Source organism: Phyllostomus hastatus, unplaced genomic scaffold, assembly GCF_019186645.2.
Source record: "Phyllostomus hastatus isolate PE091 unplaced genomic scaffold, TTU_PhHast_1.1 phas_scaffold_555, whole genome shotgun sequence".
NCBI lineage: Eukaryota > Metazoa > Chordata > Mammalia > Chiroptera > Phyllostomidae > Phyllostomus > Phyllostomus hastatus.
In genome coordinates, this window is record NW_025334036.1 from 12758972 (window position 1) to 12779505 (window position 20534).

General features: G+C 39.3%; 1 long non-coding RNA gene and 2 other non-coding genes across 4 annotated transcripts; all 3 read left to right on the forward strand.

The window, feature by feature from the left end:
* The first annotated feature begins 2325 nt into the window (after positions 1–2325).
* On the forward strand, positions 2326–20259 carry LOC123809597. 2 transcript variants are annotated; one of them, XR_006784033.1, is made up of 5 exons: positions 2326–2747; positions 2858–17138; positions 17559–17676; positions 18114–18314; positions 19009–20259. It is a non-coding gene; the product is annotated as an uncharacterized LOC123809597 (long non-coding RNA). The 2 variants fall into 2 exon arrangements; XR_006784032.1 differs by having other exon boundaries at positions 2335–17138.
* On the forward strand, positions 2341–2413 carry LOC123809831. Its single transcript, XR_006784120.1, has one exon. It is a non-coding gene; the product is annotated as a small nucleolar RNA SNORD107 (small nucleolar RNA).
* On the forward strand, positions 4760–4826 carry LOC123809829. The gene has a single exon (XR_006784118.1). It is a non-coding gene; the product is annotated as a small nucleolar RNA SNORD64 (small nucleolar RNA).
* Positions 20260–20534: the final 275 nt, after the last annotated feature.

The window sequence follows — 20534 nt, forward strand, 5'->3', positions numbered from 1 at the left end:
TGTCTCCTTCGTTACCGATTGCTAGATCTAAGCCTCTGCAGCATTCTAGGGGGGCATACCGATGCAGCAGTAAATGCTTTCAGGCTCTAATCGTTATGCGTTCAAGAGAGTTCTTGTTCTTGTTTTCTTTTATCCTCACCTGAGCATATGTTGACTGATTTTTATGGAGAGGAAAGGGGAGAGAGAAAAAGGGAGACTACTGACATGAGAGACATTGATCAGTTGCTTCCATACACATCCCAGTTAGGGATAGCCACAACCTAGGTATGCGCCCTGACTGGGAATCAAACCCACCACCTTTGGGGTGTGGCAACAGCACTCCAGCCAACTGAGCAGCCCAGCCAGGGTCATGTTTTAAACACAGTTGAGCAATGGCTTCCCAGTTTCCTGGACACATTAACTTCGTGTTCTACACTTAGTATAACAGTATGAGTTTTTACTGTGGTTTACAAAACAGTTTCAGACAGAACTCTGGAATTTAGATGTTAGGCTGCCTTAAACCCTTGTTTTTGAGTTATTGTTGGTATTCTGTGTTTAATAAACTGGCTTTGTTATAAAGAACATCAAAAGTGATGCAGTTTCCTGCCTTTTAAAAAAATTTTATTTATTTTTAGAGGGAAAGGGAAGGAGAGAGGGCAACATCTATGTGTGGTTGCCTCTCATATGCCCCCTACTGGGACCCTGGCCAGGCCTGTGACCCTTTGGTGTGCAGGCCAGCACTCAATCCACTGAGCCTCACCAGCCAGGGCAGTTTCCTGCATTTATAAACTCATCAGTTCCTGGTTGTGTAATTATTCCCAATTTTAGACATCCTGTAATTTTTTCTACTTTCCTAGATTATATAACTTATAAATACAACAGTGATTTTTAGAATTCCAACATTTGATGTATGTATATATTGTGAAAAGTTGAACAAAATCAGATTACATAGTTTACTGTTTTGGTGGTGGGAACATTCACAAGGTAACTGAGCAAATGTCAGGTAGAGCTGACCTTCAGCACCATGAGCAGGATCTGTGCGGACCCACTACGTGTGTATGCTGTTTTCAGTGAACACAGCCCTCTGGGTCTTGGGGTTCCACACCTGCAGACTCAAGTCACCCTCAGATTGAAAGCAGTGTTTTCTTTGTAGTTGGGAGTTTGCAGAGGTAGAGACCAATTGGATGCATTGGATTCTGGTACCCACGGGGGAATTGCAACCAATTTTTTGTGGATACCCAGGGGTGATTGTAGTTGTTTTGGGGGAGTCAGTTAATTGTGGCTTTCAACTCTTGGGAGTCAAGGCTGCTAAGCCCCATATGGTTCAAGGGTCAACTATATACAGTTCAACCTTAACTATCATAACCATGTCCATGATTCCCCCAAATCTATTTTATAATCCAAAGTGTGCACCCTTTGGCCAACATTTCCCCACAACCCCCACTGCTGGCAACCACCATTCTGTGCTGCCTGAGTTCCAGCTTTTAGATTGCAAGCATAAATGAGGTCAGAAATCTTCGATGTTTCTAAACTAAACTAAGCGATGTTTTGTTTCTTGTAGGTCTTTACTTGTGTAGTATAGTAATACAAGTCATTTAGGGAATTAGGTGTTAAGAGTAACACTTGTCTAGATTATAGTAACCTTGTTTCAAAGGTCAGAAAAAAAAACTTCATTGTGTTGATTTTAATTAAAACTCACTGATTCCAAGAAATAGTTCGTTATAGTTGCTACTATATAATGAAGTGCTCAGGTACACGTTAGGAAGTTGATAATTCTTTACCAGATTCTGTCTTAATTTGCACTTTATTTCCAATGGGCCTGGCAATATATAAGTAATGCTCAACCTTATCCAGTATGGCTCAGTTGGTTGGATGTCATCTCCCCAACCAGAAAGGTCACGTGTTCAATTCCCAGTCAGGGCACATGCCTCGGTTGAGGGTTTAGACCACGGTTGAGACACATACAAGAGTCAACCGATTTCTCATGTGGATGTCTCCAACCATCGTCTCTCTCCTTTCTGCTCTTTCTAAAAACGCATGAGTATGTCATTAGGTTAGGATAAAAGAAAGTTAAATGATCCTCATGTTTGAGTTGTATTGCATAAATCAAAACATGTTGGCACAGGTGATTGGTATTACAACTTTTTCAATCTTACACAGTACCTTTTTGCCCACATAGCTGATGACTGAAAAGAAGCGGGAATTTGAGCACTGAATTTTCTGACATCTCAGTGTGGATTCTACCCAGTACTGTTGCATCAAGGCTGAAAATCATGTTAACTGCATTTAGGACAGAAACGCAAACCACTCCAGGTAAAGTAATCTTAAAAAGAAAGGTGTGTGTTACAGAGGCCTTGGCTAGATTTATGATGAGAAAGGACCTTGTCTGAACATAATGATTGCAAATTGTGAGCTTGAAAATGTCACTGAAATCAGTCAATGTGCCTCACTAGACTTTTCAGAGAACATTCTCAGCAGAATATGGTGTCAAATGTTAAAACTTCGCATACTCTCCATGGCAGGTGTAGACACTAGTGCACATGCCAGTTCCTCAAACATCCTTTCAAAAAATTTCTCAGAGACATTTTGAGCTAATTTTTTTTTCTGTATATATTTTATGCTGTTGAGAGCAACAAAGGAAGCTCATCCTTGGATCCCAGAAGGCACAGATCTGTGGTGGGACACAAGCCAGCATACGTGGAAAGGAGGCCCCGACCAGCTCTTGCATCGAACATCAAATGCCAGAGTTGTAGGTGTCTGACGTCCAGGTAGGAGCGGATCTCGTAGGGTGGGAAGGCAAGGAGTGTGACAACGCCTTCCCATGGACTCCGATGCTGTGTTTGAGGACCATTTATTTTGTATTTTTGCTTCTTTTCAGTTGTCTGTACCCTAGAACAGCGATTTTCAACTGGTGTGCCTGAAGAGTCTTTAAAACACACAGTACCTGAATGTTTAGTCAGGGGCATTGACCGCTTTTCCCCTTAGATTGTCCAATTAAAAAACTGAAAACAGCCAATGCAACAATTAGCTGTCTCGTGTGAATGGATCAAAATTACACCTTTTTTTGTCAGATTGGCCAAAGATACATTTTTTGGTGTGCATTATAATTTCAATAGTTTGTATGTCCTGGGATTGAAACAGTTGAGGATCGCTGTGCTACGTCAGTGTGTAGGGCAATGACATAGCACATGTTTAAGACATGGCAGTATTACTTTGATTCATAGCATTTATGTTTTGATTGAATGTATTGAAATATTACAGTGTTACAGTATAACTCTTAAAATACTTTACAGTCACTTCCTTAAAGTGTAATACTTGTAATTATAATCTAGGCCTATCTTATTTTTCAACTCCATACTCCTAACCCAGAAAGGAGTCAGCCATAAATATTCCTGGACAGTGCATTTGTAGGGGACCCATCTTAGCCATTATATATAGGTCAAAAAGTAGAAATCAGAAAGTAGTGTGTTGAGGTCACAGGGGGCGAGAGGGCTTCAGTGAAAAGACCAGGAGAGGAACAGTATTTGAAATATAGCCCAAAGGATGTCAGCTCTGGACGTGGGTGTTGATGAATGGTTTCAGGAAGTGCATCTGCCAAAAGTGCGCAGGCAGGCTCTGGAGGGGACATCTGTGGCTTCGTTTCCTTTCTCAAATAGCACATGAAGAAACCCAAAGTGACTTTTTTCCTTTACTCAGAGGAGATGTGCTGGGGGCCCCAGTGTCCTGGGGACAGGGCCACAAGTGGCTTTCTGGCTCCTCGCATGGCAGCAGCATCTTTGCAATTCTGGAATCCATATGGCTAACACAACATGCCCTCACCTGTGATTGAGGAATGGTTAGCAGGGAAAGGCTTGGCTGGGTGAATTCTTTCCTTTGGTAGGCAGGATTAATCTTAAAAATGTAGGTGTGGTGGCCAAGCTGCAAGACGGTCTCCGATAGCTCAACTGCTCAACTGGATGCTTGAGATTGCAGATCACTTTGTGTTAGATTTCTTGTGGAAGAGAAGAACAAAATGACCTAGATGGGGTAGAGTTCATTAGGTACTGGCACAGCGCTGTGTAGAGGTTCTTTTACATGATCACTTGACCTGTGGTGGTAAAAAGGTTGGACTCCCAGTATGAGTCTGTTGGGAAACATATGTCAGGAAAAGTAGTGTGTGTCCTGTTGTTTCCATGATAAAATTGGACTATATTACCATAGTGTTTTCGTTTCTTGGTTCAGAGATGTTAGACGTTAGCTTAAAACACCTTCACGGTCCTCCAAAATGCAGTATTCATAGACAGGTCATTGGACTTGACTTCACCTGTTTCATCTACCTTGATTTTATTTGACCATTCTCATTGATTCTTCTTGTTGATTTTTCCCATGCTGGGATATTTTGATTGCTGTTTTCAGTGTCGTTTAGGTTCTTAAATTGGATTAGAAAATAGAAAGTTGTCGATACTGTTACTTCTTGGTGTTCCATCCGTCTGTTATCATGTGCATATTCCAGTTTTCAATTGGTTAGACCATTCGCTTGGGGAAGTGGATTGTAAGGTATTACATTTTGTTTTAAGACTCCAAAGAACTCAGTGGTGTTCTGTCAGATTGCTGGGTATTTCACTGTGTTTGAGTTTCCCCCAGATTGTCACCTTAATTCTGTGTCAGTTGAATGATATTGCTGCCAAAGATGGTCGATCCTCCTTCTCCTAAGCCGGGGGCCTTTGCATTAGTAGAGCTGCGCAGTCTGCTGGTAGAAGTGTTTTGACCAGGGTGTGCTCCTGTTGGGAAGACCTTGGCTCGACTTATGATGAGCTGTGTTGTCTGAGCATGACCACGTGAAGCTCATTCTGAGTACTCTGAAGTCCTGCCCAAGTGTCCGTCAAAGGACGTGGGACACACCTGTTCTAACACGCGCTCGCAGGTTGTGATTTTCAAAGGCTTCCCCCATCAGTGTTGTGCTCGGAGAATGGAGTTGCAGGTTTTCCCAGTGAAGTCAAGGAAGGTGGGTTTTGATCCACTGCTCTGGTTTCTTTTTGTATATAGTATGTTCAGTGCTTGTGACATTGGTGCAGCCCACCTTTGTCTTTTCATTGTGCGTTTCAAGTGATAACTTCAAGAGAATACGGACTTAGGAGATACTGTGGTTTTTTTCTTTCATACATCATGACTCAGTTTCAACCTTGTACCAGAATTGACTGAGACCATGTCCCCAACCCAGGAGGGGCTCCAATTACCACATGAGTGAGAAATTGCCAGTTATTTGTCAAGGCATTGCTTTGTTGAGTATAATATTAAGATGACACTTTGAAAATATAAGTACTCTTTAATTATTTTTTAGTGAGTTGCCACCACTCTCTTGGCAAGACACAGATGAAGAAATAGAATTTTGGGCTCTGATTGAAGGGGATGCAATTCGCATTTGGCAGTTGGTGGATCTGAGCCCTAGAGTGAGGAAGGGTTTTGCCTTTTTGGAATTGGGTCTCTATTCTCACATCATTCTTCACACTCTGTCTTTATTTGCTGGGGTAATGGATCTTGTATTATCTGAGATTGACATTCTTTGAGTAGATGTTTATGCTTTGCTTATTGTAGCCATTGTGAGGGGGTTGAATAATAATTAAACAGGTGTTTAGAAAACCTGTATAAAAATGTTACCATGGACAGTTGAATGTACTAAGACCTTATCCTTAAATAGTCACCTTAATTTGTTAGTGCGTGTGAGTGTGTGTGAGTGTGTGTGTGTAACTAAGTGTAAATATGGTGTGGGTGTTTATGCTGTGATGAGTGAACAGCTTCTCGTGAAAAGCTGTTGGGGTTCCAATGAATTACATTCTTTTTAAAGTAAGTTAGTGTTCCTACAGTTCTTTACCTTATTTAGTCCCTGTTTCCCTGCCAGAAATGTCTGTATACTTACTACCTCAGAGACTTGTTTGGTTTCCCTTGGTGTCGCTGATTTGGAGCAGCAGGAGCAGGTGGAAGGAATGAGAGCAGGAAGTCACCTTTTATTGCCTGAAAAGGAGCTGAGTGAGAGGAAAGGACTGAACTAGGGGTGTGTTGAGGTGCAGTGTTGTCTTAGAGGCATTCGACCTTGGCTGTTTGGTGCAAACTAGGGTGGTCACTTACTGCTGGGAGAAAGGACGCTGGTAGCTGCTGGGTGGGCCCCATGCAGGTAAACCATTCGTGGGGGCAGGCAGGTGACCTAAAGGAAGTCCCTTCACATGTGAATCCCTGGAAGATGGTCAGCTTTTCATTTCTTGGAGGAGGAGGAGGAGGTTCATTCTTGAACCTGAGGAGGGCAGGTCCAACGCAGCTAGTGGTGATGACAACGGAAGGGACTGCGTTGGCACTAGATGTTGAAGGCAGTGATGGGTGGAGGGAAGACAAGAAGGAAAAAAGATGGCTTTAAAGGGAGTTTTTGACATCGTTGTGTTGTCCAAGTGTGAGGGGGAGACATGTCCATTGATAGCTTCCTTTGTGGGGGGTTGGGACTCAGAGACACCATCCTCCCACCCACCCCTGTGTGGTTAAATTCAGCATGCCTGTCTGCACCAGCTTTGTCCTGTTAGGCTCTGTGTCCTTTCCTGAGATCACTCCATAGGCATCCTGGGGTCTTCTGTGGGTGGAAGGCCGGCTCCTGCTGTGGTTATCGGAGTGGTCCCGTGGTTTACTAGTGTGGGCAGCTGAGAGGAAGTCAAACTTTTCTCCAACTCCAGTGCACGTGAGAGTCACCTGGCGGGTTGTTCAGTTTTCAGTTTCTGGGTCAGTGGTCCTGGGTCTGAGAAATTGGCATGCTCTTGGTGGAGGCACATAGAGAACATCTGGGTTTTATTCATTTTCTGAAAGTGCTGTTGTACGAACGCTCATTTATATGGTTGCAGGTAACTGAGTTCATTACAGAACATTTAAAAATGAACAAGAACACGGAATTTTGAAAGAAAATTGGTTGTCTTACAAAGTGAGTGGAAAATGCTTTTTTTTTTTCTTGTAATACAATGAACTGGGAACAAGTGACAGTAGCCACTGGAATCAAATGCATGGTTGGACACACACTTCCAGAATTTGGACAATCCGAATCCATGTATCTTATCAGAACAAATTGTCAATATTCATTTATATTATGTACCTCCATTGAGGAAGTGAGGTCATTTTTTATAATTCTTCTAATAATCAACTACTACCTAAATTTTCACCTGGTTTAATTTGGATAAAAATGACCAAACACCAAAATTTCCAGAAAACCAGATGTTTTAAAGCACTTTAAAAAAATAGGTGTGATCCTCACTAGTGTGCTGATTTCCTAGACATGGCAGTTTCTGCCTATTGCTTAGGCTTTAGGGGTGTCACTGTATCCAGCTGGTGTTCTGTGTTGGTCCCTGAACCATGCATAACTTTAATTACTTTGCATTTAGGCATGTGTTTGTTTTAACCATCCACTTCTGGATCATTTCACATGGGCCATAAACTGGCAACACCAACGAACTTTTCTGGGTGATGCTCTTTACTGGGGAAATTTCAAAATGTATGTTGTAGCTTGGCTGTAAATACCCTGCTAACTATATTTTATATTGAAATTGAGTACTGTTTTGTAAATACGCTTCTCTGTGGGAATAGTGTTAAGAGTGGACAGTCTGCTTTACTTATGAACTTTGAAAGTCAGCCTCTTCAGACGGGGTTTCTCTGCATCTGGAAGTGCTGAAGGAATGTACATACAGATCAAGTCAGTTACCCTCCATGGGACAGCACCTGAATGAAGAAGGAGCCCAGACTAGAAAGAAAGAGACTTTTTTTTTTCTGTGGCTTGGACTGAAGAAGGGAGAAATTGTGGAGTTTTAAAGATTGTGACTTATGAAGGAACTCTTGAAACAAGGAGACTTCCTTTCTATGGGATAGGCTGAATAAAATGAGAAATCGTGGAGGATTTTAAAACACTGAGACTAACGAAGGAACTCTATAATTTGAAATATGGAGACCTCTCTATGGTTTGGACTGAATAGAAGGAGAACTCATGGGGGATTTTTAAAAATTGTGACTTACGAAGTGATCCAAACCTGAGATAAGGAGACTTCTTTTCTGTGGCTTGGACTGAAGACAAGGAGAAATCACACAGGATTGTTAAGAAACTGATTTATGATTTCTGTGAGAATAATTGACTATAACAATACTGGTTTTCTTACTTTGATAGGATGGCAGGAAATGTGTGTCATATTTTTCTAATACTTTTGTGCAGCTCTGGTGAGCATGATGGATGCCACAGCTTTGACCTTTAGATGGACGAGGTGTTTTCTCTACTGAGTCAATTACAGTCCCAATTGATGTCAGAGTAATGATATAAAAATCCATCCCTCAAATTACTCAAATCACAGTGAAGAAACTTTCATAAAGACCCTCAATTACTGAATAATACCTTTGTCTAAGATTGGAAAAATGGATACAAGAAGGCATAGGCTGATTTTCTGATATTCTTTGATTGGGGGAAAAGACACTAATGGTTCATCATTGGCCTCAATGTCATTATTACTGTTCTTTTCCAAGGCCAAGTATATATAATAGTTGACATCTAGTATGGATTTGATGGATAATGAATAATTTTGCTATAGTGGTATATTGTCATGTTATTGGTAGAATCCACCTATAAATGAACAAAAGGTATAAGGAATGAGACTTACACAGTCCAGGCAAAATTTGGCTTCCAGTTTAGAGCATTATTTTTCATATTCTTTATAAAGGTTTGAGGCAAGAAACAGGGCATTTCGTTGTGCTGCAGTGCTGGGCACAGAATTGGGTGATACCATCTTAAATTCAACTTCCCTATTCCATCAGTTAGAGTGATATTTCCACAACAGTGCCAAATTTCAATTTGTGGCTTTGTTGGAAAGTGGTGTCCCTTAAGGTTGTCTACTTTATTATCTGCATCCATCTGTTCAGTCTAGCTCACTGGAGAATGAAGCTTGTTTAACAACACAAGCATGTGTTCATTTAAAGCAATCATGTAAATCTGGGTAAAAGAGTACTTAGCCACATAAAAAATGTGAAAATGCATCTATCAGTATATAGGTTGGTAAAATCCTGCATAGGTTATTTTTCTTGCTTTTTGCAATGTACATAAGCAACTTCTACAACTCTTTGTAAAAGAAAAGACTTTGAACAATTTTTTTAAATGACAAAATCATGTCCACATCACACGTGAAATATCTCAATGTCTTCTATAACATCATTTCAAAATCACTGTATGGTATATTTGGGTATTAATTTTATAGGAATGTAAAAAGGACATGCCAGCTAGGAGGTAAGGAGGTGGTTGTGCTTGGTGGACACAGATGGAGCCTAAGAAAGATGGACGGGGGTTTCATCCCCAAACCTCAAGTATTGATTGCATGGACGATGCTGTTTAGACTCCATTGGGTGGAGCTACCTTCCTAGTTGAGAGTTTGGACATCTTTAAACTGTATTCCAATTTCCAACCAGTCGCCTTACTTCTGTCTCCGGATTCTCTATTTCATGTGCCAGAGAAGTCTTTGGGACAGATGACAAACCACGTCATGTTTCAACAGTGTTAGAAATAAGCAATAATCTGAGAAGAGAACAAAGATTATTTAACCTGGTAATATTTAGAGCATCTTTTGTCATTGTCAATGGGAGACGTTCCACTTGCAGTCTCTGAACATTAGGATTCTTAAGATCTGTGATTCTCCTTCACTGTTACCTTCTGGTCTGTAAGAATCTCCTGAAGTGTGTACAGCAAGAAGAAACCAGTGTGACCGCAACCCAGGACGATGCACAGATTCTCTGAAAAGCTTTTTTCCGTGAACGTAGAGAAGCAGGAGATCACAGCCCGAGGGACTGGATCTGCATTGGTAACCGATTCTTTGTCAAGTTCTGAAGATCCCCGAACTGTTTGGACAGCTGTGGGATTCTCAACCTCAGGCTGGCTTACGGGGTCTTTGGCAAGATCAAGAGCGATTCTCTGCCTCTGATCTGTGTCTGTGCCTGGCCCGACAGCATCAGGACAGCCTCTCTCATTGTGTGTTGCTCCCCAAAAGGCAAGTGTTTGAAGGGCGATGATTGAACTGAAATTTATTTCAAGCAGATAAAACTTGTAGTGTTGGGCTTTTACAGACAGTATCAAGTAGCCATAAGCCAACCCTGCAGGAATCTGGGGAAAAAAGGAAAAGGACGGCACATTTGAGGTGATCTAGAAGCTTTACCAGCTACAAAAACAAAGACAAAATAAATGTAGATGTATAATGCTTTGAACTTAATTCTGCCTTTCAAATGTTTACATTTCATTGGACATCTTTGGATTTGGATTAAAGAATATTTCTTTTTTTTTTTGATCATGGAGTATCAACTCAGCTTCATAAGGTTTACCGTGAAAAGCCATGCATTTGGGACTTTCCTATGCATGTGTGACAGTTTTTTTTTTTAACTCCTAAGCATTTTTAACACAGCCCAAAATCTAGCCCCACTAATTACTTTATTGGACACATAAAGCTTGTGTGTGGGTGATGGTATTGAAATGTAAATATAAAATGGAATAATGAATGTATATGAACTGTTCATTGATGTTAGGAGATGAAAAGAATGAAGTTCAACATGTAATGGTTTCATTTCATTGTATTTTGTTTACTGAAAACGTTCTTGGAATATAATACTCAAGCACAGAGGCCTACATTTATAGACAAATCTGTTATTTTGGATAACCTTTTAAATGGTGGTTGTGATACTAGAGCTGGTTTCCTAGGAAGTTTCTAATAACATGTTTGATAAAATTGTCTTCCGGAAAATATTTTAGACAAGAATTCTGAGGACGTTTGTAAAGATATACACAATTATATATTCATTGTGTGCTCAGGGATAACATAAAAGGAACGGCGCGCTTAAAATGTCAATCAGGAAAAAAGTAAGGCACTAGTATTGTGTTGCATATTGAGAATACTGTGCATGAAAAAAACCAAATATGATTGTTTTCTGACTTTTCCTGATAACAGTTGTTAACAGAGTTGGGTAAGATATATAGAAGAAATATTTTAATACGTGATTATAAAAGTAGAACTGTCAGAATACCTCTGAATGATGTGCATTTAAAATCATTTGAATAGGTTATTGCTGTGGGACGTTGGGGAAGGTGGATTTTTCCGTATACAGCTGTCACGTGGACATGATATTCAGGCTGCTCTGCGGGGATGTAGATGTTACTGTGTAAATGGTGTCTCTGTTAAAACATGTGGTGTGAGGGAACGGTCGCTCTATGCTTGATAAAAAGTCCAGAGCTGTGAAGGCTTTGTGATTACTTGTAAAGTGCTGTTACACCATCTTAATCAAGCATGGAGGTGGCTGACATTTGGGGCTTCACTCCAAGCTCAGATGTTGGGAATCCACATAAGTTTTATAAGTGTTCTAATGTTAAATGCCTAGATTTCAACGTTAATTTATTTCTGCTACGTACTGCTATACATTTTGTTAAAAACAGTGTTACAAATGTTAAATAATTTTGTTTCAATAGCAATTTTCTACATGTATATACATGATTGTAAATGTACTATAAATATGTATCAACTTACTAGGATAGAATCTTTTTTTTTTTTGCCAAAGATGTTAGATATAGCCTCTCTTGTGTGTTCTCTGTATCCTTAGGCTCTGTTTTCAAGTTGCAGTAAAGGCAAATGTACAGGTCCCTGCTTCGTGACACGACTCACCCCTGGAAGTGTCGTGGCAGCTGCAGGTTGGCCTTCGTTTTTGGTTTTCCGAGTGTGTGCAGATACATCACAGTTCTTGGCACAGCTTAGAGACATCTCTACATGGGATAAAACAGCCTTCGTTAGGAAAGGTTTCATTTGCCAGCGCAACTTGACTTTTAGTAATACTAGTCAATTTTTCTTGTCTTTAAGTACTTTTTTATAGTTGTATAGGTGTTTTTTATGTGTTTTACGGGGACATTAGCAATGGTATATTATCAAACCCAAGTTCATTAAATGTGGGCTGACAAAAGAATGTTTTTGTATTATATGTATATAGTAGACACAGTATTATGTTTTTAAAGCATAGGAGCTACTATATTTGCATGTTTTATAGGTATATTTATTATATATAAAGTGCAAACTTCCCTAATGGTTGTCGTATTATCCCTGAATAAATAATTAGGCAGCTGATGGGGTATTTTTTAGATCAGTGTATATAAAATGGTTAGAATGTGTAAGTTTTTGCTTTAAACTTTTAGTCCTTCAAATATAAGGATTGTTTACATATTCATATGTGTATACATTTATACACATATACCTACATGTACATATGTGTATATGAGTGTATAGAACTGCTCATTAAAAGTCAGGATAGAGACTTACTGGAAGATACTGTGAGGCTGCTAGCTAATTACATAGTGGACAAATGTTTTGTTTTACAACATCTGCATAGGATTTGTTGATAGACATATTTTGTGATTACCAAACTAATCAGTTGAAAAACCTATTTTGCAAATTGAATTGCTATACTGTGTCTATTTGGGATATATTCGGTTAAAGGTGATTGTATTGTTTGTTTTGTACATAGAGGCTGAATGTTTTCTAAAATAGTTTGGGACATAGAATTTCTATCAATTTAAGAAGTGTGTGTTCACTGAACTGTTGAATGTAGTCACTGTTTGGTCTACAGAGTATGCGTCTTCATGAGTTAGGCTTCATTTTGAGGATTTGTGTTTTTGTGTGTTTTTTTTTCCCCTTAGACATTTTTTGAATGTAGAAAGTGTAGAAATCATTGCCATTTATATTTTAAACTATGTAAACATGCATACATTTTCTTCCAATCTAATTTTTGAATGTTAACTGTTTGGACCGAGCAGGGAAGTTTCTGACTGCTGTATGTATAGTGGACAAGCTTCTTAGAGCATGGGGACTGCCTAGGTGTATAAAAGTGCCCTCTCTCCACGCGTACTAGGCGCGCACACACGCACACGCACACACACAGAGAGTAAATATTTTGATGTTGAATATTGTGAAGGGGTGACTGATCTGATCAGATCTTTGTTTCTATACCACATAACCTTGTAGATATGCAGAACTTTGTCATTGTAAAATATGTTTCATCTAAACTTGGCTGTTTTTGCCTGGTGCTGTTTTTTGCCTGGTGACATGGTACACCAATCTGGTCTGCTGTGATCTTTAGACTGCCCTGTATTCATCTTTAAAACACTTGTTCATTGCTGGTACAGTAGAGTTTCTGTCTGCATTTGAGTGGATTAATGGCTATGGACAAGGGTAGTGGATATTTTCTGGTCTCTCACGTATGATTCTTTTTTCATTACGTCTACTCTTCCGCACATGCATATGCTAGTCAAGACATGTTAAACTATAAGGTTGAAATATGGTTGCAAATTATTTTAAAAACTCTATCTAGGTGGCTCTTTGATTTGTTAAAACAACTGCGTTTATAATAATAAACACAGGACAATTGGGCTTTGTAAATATGTAGGATGTTGATAAGACAGGATGGTAGAGGGTAGAAATTTTTCCGAGGATATCATTCCCCTTCATGTAACCTTCATTGGATTGGTGGGATTGTTGAAGACAAATTACTTAAAAACTGTTGTCATGTTAGTGAGGAGATAGAGTAAGCATTGACACTATTTTTAACTAAATTTATTAAGGTGACTGGTTAATAACATAATGTGTTCCAAGTGTGCATTTCTACGATATATCATCTGTATATTGCTCTGTGTGCCCATCACCCAAAGGCAGATCACCTTCTGTTACCATGTGTTGGGTCCCCTTTACCCTTTACTAGCCTCAACCCCTTGCCTACAACAAGAATGAACCTCGAGAATATCATGTTAAGCAAAGCAAGTGAAGTCAGAAAAAGCTGAGAACTGTATGATTTCACTCAATGTGGGATACAAAGCATTGAAAGCATTTTTACCTCATGTTTTTATTTAGAAGAAAAATTAGATAGTAATCATTAAATCGTTTTTATATAAATTGTCCATTTTATATAAAAATACCTCTATTTCAGGGACATGTATGGTAGTTATATCTTATTTTCCCAGATACACTGAGGTTCATGGTGGAATTTGATTTCACATTTACAGATTCTCTAAAATACACAGTTCTGTGTTCATTTGTTACATAGCAATAACCAAGACAACTTTGTAAATAACGGACAAGTGAATTATCTGGATGTACTGAGAGTCTCACAAAGTATAATCCTGTAAATATCTTACTGTAAATTTGTTACTACCATTGTTTTTTAAAAATACCGTGGCAAAGAAATTAATCATTGATAAAGAGGCTCTTGGAGCTTTGAAAAATTTATATATTAATTTGGTTAAGAGGAGAAATGGACAAGATAATGCATTTGCCCCATTCTCAAAGAAGAGTTTGACATTTTGACAAGTATGAATTGTTACTTTAGAATACCATGAGGATATACTTAGTGTTTTGGATATACCAAGCTTCCTGATATGTTTCTCTTACTAATAGTTTTATTAATACTTTTGAAAAGCAGTTTCAAATTCACAGCAATATTGAGGGGAAGGCACAAAGACTTTCCTTCCCCACACACATGCATAACCCTCCTTGCTATCAACCCGAAATTCGGGAATGATGCCTACTGTTAACATCCCCCACCAGAGGGGCACATTTGTGACAGTTGATAAACCTACATCGAAACATCATAATCACCCAAAGTCCATCGTTTACATTAAAGGTTCAGTCTTGGTGTTGTACATTCCATGAGGTTATGACATCCATCCATTATTATGGCAAACACAGTATTTTCATTGCCCTAAAAGTCCTTTGTACTCTGCCTATTCAACCTTCTGTATGTTTTTCTCTTTATTTTAACATTCAAGATATTAATGACTTCATCAAACGGATTTTATACTACCTCTTGGAACTATACACAGTTCTGTATGTGTTCCCTTGGCTGCATGACAATATTCAAGACAACTTTGTAAATAACAGGCAGATACACGTTTTTTACTTCATAACATCTAGTCTTTCCACATGTATAGAGTCTCACCAGGTATTCTTATGTAAATAATTGTAAAACTCCATGGTGGTTTGTTGGAAATGGGTTGACCTCAAAGTGGCTAGGATGGTGGGTTTTTAGAGCTTGTACATATCTGTGACCTGTTGGTGTTAGGGGAAGGAAAGGTAAAAGGGAGTGTACCTTCACTCCTGACTTCTCGCTGTACAGAAAAGTTTACATTTAAGCCATTGTTCAGTGCTTGTATTACTACATGTCATAATTGTGTATTTGTATTGCTAATAGGGCATTATGTATTTTAATCATAGGAAGTGTTTTTATTGGAACTTCTGTTTTCCCTCTTTGAATTATACACTTTTGTACTTAATTGGGCTGCATGACCACATTCAAGACAACTTTGTAAATAACAGGCATATAATTTCAATTTAAACATCTAGGTTTTCTAGATGCTGGGAGTTTCGCAAAATTTTGTAAATATTTAATGGCAAATGTAGTTGGCTTTTGTAATATTTCAGCAATGTGACAGATAATGGTTAACAGTCTGCCTCCAAGGGCTGTGGCAACATTCTGATGTTTGTTGAGTGAGGTTTTGGGGATAGGGGTTGACATATCAACTGCTTATCTTCATGTTAGGTCCTCATTTATAAGAGAAGATTAGATGGTACACCTGTAACAAAATACACCTGGGTCGTACTTTTATCTTCAGTAGGAAGAAAAAGAGTTGAGAAGGGAATTGTCACTTGGTCATGTTCTGAAGTACTCAGTGATACATTCAGAGATAAAAGACAGCCACATTGCTGATGTTATTTTGTTATGCTAGATAAATGTCTGCAAATTCACATGCCCACATAGCCATATATAGTAATGCATATACACACATGTAAAATTAGTTTTAGGAATATAATTTTGAAAATGTTTCTTTTTACATTTATTAGTTTACTGATTTTCATTTTATTTTCCTGAAAATTTATGGAAATGGTATTCTTAGCTTAGTATTCTTATAGACTGCTTCATGTTACATTTAAATGTATGTTAATTTTTATATAAGTATAAGCAGCTTCATATCTTAATTTTAGTCTGTTTTCATATATACGCATCTATGGGAATTTCTCTGGTTACGAATATTTTTTAAATTCTCTGAGAGCTTTTTAAAGCTTTCTGGTGAATTGATATATTTGAATGTTATGTGACAAAAGCCAAAAATGTTGACTCAGTTGTCTATGATGTAAATTCAAAGTACAAAACTTGCTTAAGAAAGGTGGTCCTATCCAGTATTGATCAGAGCATATACATAATATCTTTTTGAACATCTCTTGGTAATGACAATCAAAATTGAATGTGTAAAATTTTAGAAATGATGTAAGGTACTGCTGTGATTTTATCTGTCTAAACTCTCAGATTTACAAAGAAGAAAGTAAGTTACAGATCAAGTGTAACATTGACCACTGAAATAGACACCACCAAAAGAAAGATTGTAATGATGGTAGCTTATATGTCATAAATATAGCTTAAACACTTGATAAAACATTCTCAAGTGGAAGTGTTTTACTTAAGTGTTGAGTAAAGTGTTGATACTTAAAATGGTCATTTTTGAACAAAGACTGAGTAATTGTGTTTCCAGAGGTATGACCGTATGCCTCTAGTTCTGCTCACTGGGGAATGAGATTGTCCTGTTAAGATTGAAGAGTTAAGTAATGATTGTTCATCATCATTGCGACTATAATGGTAATTGTTTTGGCATTCTTTCTGAAATTTCTGTACATGTACTAGCTACATAGTGAGGCATTTTTTAATCCATGTATTTGTGTATTGCTACACGACAATCTACAATGAGTGTAATGAGTTATGAAAGAGAAAGTTGTCCGGAGGATCATGGCAAAATTTAAATGCATGCAGAGATGGAAAAAGGAGGACTGCCTGTACTTTCTGCATTTAAAATTTAAAGGCATTTCAAACGGAACATTTAATGAATAAGGAATTTTAACGATATAACCAACTTGTGCCTGTCTTCAATCTTGCCTATAAACATCTTGGGAATATGGGGCCACTGTGTCCTGCTTTGTATTCCCGTTGGCCATTGTGAATGGTGTTTGAGTGATCAAGAAGAACACGTGACTGAGACAAGTGCAGCGGCGAGCTGTGCCGTGTAATACAGAGAGTCGATCACCCAAGGAGAGAGGAGGGAAAGGATAGTGTTGGAGGTATGTGCCAAACACTTCCATTCGGGTGGACAGGCAAAGCGGCAGTGACCATGGTCATTGTCTTCTGAGGGGTCAGTTCTTAAGAGGCATGGCCATATTTGTCATTGGTGATGGTCTCTTCGGGCATGCTGGGAATTATTCTTAATTAATGTGAGAGTTGTTGGGGAACAGATTATGTTCTGTCCTTCACTGTAGTTGATTATGTGAAAATGATTTGAAGTTGGGCTTGATGGGATTAGATTATTTGGGATTAGCACAAAAACATTTCGACATTCTCTACATTTGTGCTGAAGGTGCTCCAAAAAGGTAAAAGTAAAGTGAACTGATACTTCATTATAACCATTGTCCATGTAAATTTACCCAAATTTTGTGTCCTGGTATCTCATTTATATCTAAACTTGGCTGTACTGTACTTCTCAGGTGAACATGATGAGAGAGAACTGTATTTGCAGATAATATGCACAGACCGATAACAATAGGAATGAACATCTGTCTTTCTGTGGAGTTCCTTTATGCTTAAATTTCAACTGAACCACAGGTAAGAAGGTTCTGGAACGAAAAGTGCTCTTTTAGGATGCGGTGTAGCTACACTCGGGAAAGGGAAATCTTGCTATTTGTTGTTCTTGGCCACATTGGATTTTCATTTATGCCTGATAATTAGTAAATTAATTCTGAAAGAGGGTAATTTTACAAAAGAAAACACATAGAGTGTACACAGAATGTAGGAGAAAATTGTTTCTTCAATTAACTTCCTAATTTATGACGAAGCTGGCAACATAGCTAGTGTTCTGAAAGAAATGGTGCATTGTGGTTTTGCAGTGTGATAAAAGGGGGTGTCAAGAGAAGGAAAAAACGTTGCAGATTCTGCCAAGTAGTCACGTGGTGGCTGACCTCAGTGAGTTACCTGCTGCTTCAGTTGTCTTATTGGAATGGTGTATACCTTACCTTACCATACAATGTTCTTTTTCCCTGTAGGAGCTGATAGTTCCAAGAACCTACACTTTTTGCTGTTTTGTCCTTGTTACAAATCCCAAGAATTGGCACCGCCGTTTTCTGCGGAGCAATCGTCAACTGCAATTTGCTTCGCACCTGGTTCTGCCCGTCATTGACAGGACTGAGGGTGGCCGGCTGGCTGGCTGCTCCTCTGATGCAGGGAGGTCCCTTCACGAGACAGTAGTTCGTATTCTGCTTTCTTAAGCTTAATGAATTTTGGTGGCAGCTGGTGGGTTTTGAGATCTGTTCAGGTTAGTTACTGCTGAGTAGCAGAGAATCCTGAGGCTTAGTAACCTACAACATAGTTGTATTATTTCCAGTGATTACATACCTGAGCACTTCAGATAGTACTGGAGTATCTGGGAACAACGGGGAAGACCCAGTGGTAGAGAGGGCTTCAGGCGAGAGCTGGGCCTCGTCTGTGGCAGGCATGAGTTGCAGAGGGTCGGAAGGGTGGGCAGGCACAACTGAGGCTTCCAGGAGAGAGCCCCCGCAGCTGGATTACTAGGGGGAGCAGTGTAGACTCGAGTGTTGAAGGACAGCTCGCCTGTCACCATGGCATGGCTTCTGACCTGGCTTCAGACGTCACACAGTGTCACTGCTGTGTCCCATGGTCAGCCCACATTCTGGCAGAGATGCCATTCTCTAGATTCCTCGTCATCAGAAGTTTCTGGCTCTATTGTTTAGATTCATTTTGTTCTTACCTTGCTCCTGTTATGGGACTATTTTTCCTGGGATCTCTGGCTCTTTTATCTAAGTTTGACCCAGATGTTATTTATCCATGATAGAATGGCCGCTGCATTGAGTACACCCATACTAATGATCCAGCGAGCTATGAGTCTGACCTGTTCCCATTTTCCCCATTGTGTTTGCACAGGAGATGACTGTCCAGGAGCCCATGCCCTTGCTTCTGCCACCATCTTCGAAACCAAAAGACAGTCTTCATCTTGTGTTGGAGATGCCACTTCTGTGCGTGGCCATGGACACTTCCTACAGATCAGACACACGGGACTGAGAAAGCCCGTGTGGGAAAGTGCCCCGATGGGTGTCATGGAGAGACTTGTAAGCAGGCATGTTGGCTGTTTCCATTGTTGCTGGTGGACAGAGTCCCAGGAGATGGAGCAAGGGAGCCGTTTCTCCCAGGAGGCCTTGGGACAAGCCGTGGCGGGGCCCCGCCCGCGCTCCTGTGAGCACCGAGGGCGTGTGACTGACTCCACGCACCGTAGGGTGGATTTGAAATGTAGTCACTAGAAGTCATCTTGTGATTTTAGAGGACATAGATAGTTGTTAAGTATATATTCAGTAGTTTCCTTTCAAGTGCCTTTGTTTTCTTTTTTTTTTTAGTACCCAGTATAGATTGCCTCTTTTTAATTTTTCAATTATATTAGACATTCATTACTATTTTGTATTATTAGATTTAGGTATCCAGCACAGTAATTAGTCATATACTTCAAAATGTTCCACCCCATATTTCAGGCACCCACCTGGCACCATACACAGTTCTCAAACTGTTACTGATTCTGCTCCCTGCGCTGTGATCATCAGTGGAGTGTTGTGCACACCTTCTTGGGTTGTGTTGACGGATAAATTGGTAGTCAAGTAGTGTTTTGGTGCCCAGATACTGGCTACATGATTTCTGTGCAGTAAATGTGCAGTTGTAAACTCACTTTGAATTTGTTCCAAGTAATTTGTTGAAATAATTTTAAGTCAATAGAAAAGCTGGGGGCTAAAGAAGTCCAAAATTTATATTTTGAGGCAAACAGTAGCAGCCGCCTAATTGTAGAGAGTCTTCATCAATCTCGGCGTGTATGAGAGTTCAGACTGCACAGCACAGCATGTTTGTGCTTTGACAGTGTGATACCATGGAGAAATTATTATCAGTCAATGTTCAGGACACTCATCATAGTCTTAATTCTTAATTGCCATTTGTATTATTTCCTTTTTTTTTCCAGTTCCCGTGGATTATTGGTGTCTTTGTAACTGGTTTCTTAAGAGCTCATTTATGATAAAAGTGTTAACCATATCTCATACATTGCAAATGTAATACCATATTTTTGTTATTTCACTGTGCTGTTTTAGTTTTTGGTTGTAAGCAAGTTGTGTATTGAAATATAATCATTCTGTTTTATGCCTTTTGTGTTCGTGTTTTTCTTTAAGAACATGTTTACATTATTATCATACACTATTGTCTCTTTCCTTCTATTTTCATCAATTATTTTGTCTTTTTATTTCTTTTTTGGAGAACCATTGCAGCGGTTTGGTATGCATTACATATACAAAGTTCTCACCCTCACCTGCGCAGTTAACCAGTTCTCTTAAAACCTCTGTCACATAGAAATCCCCACGTTTAGTCGGCCGACTTTCTGTGTTTTTTGTCTCCTGTTAATGCTACAGAATTACTGA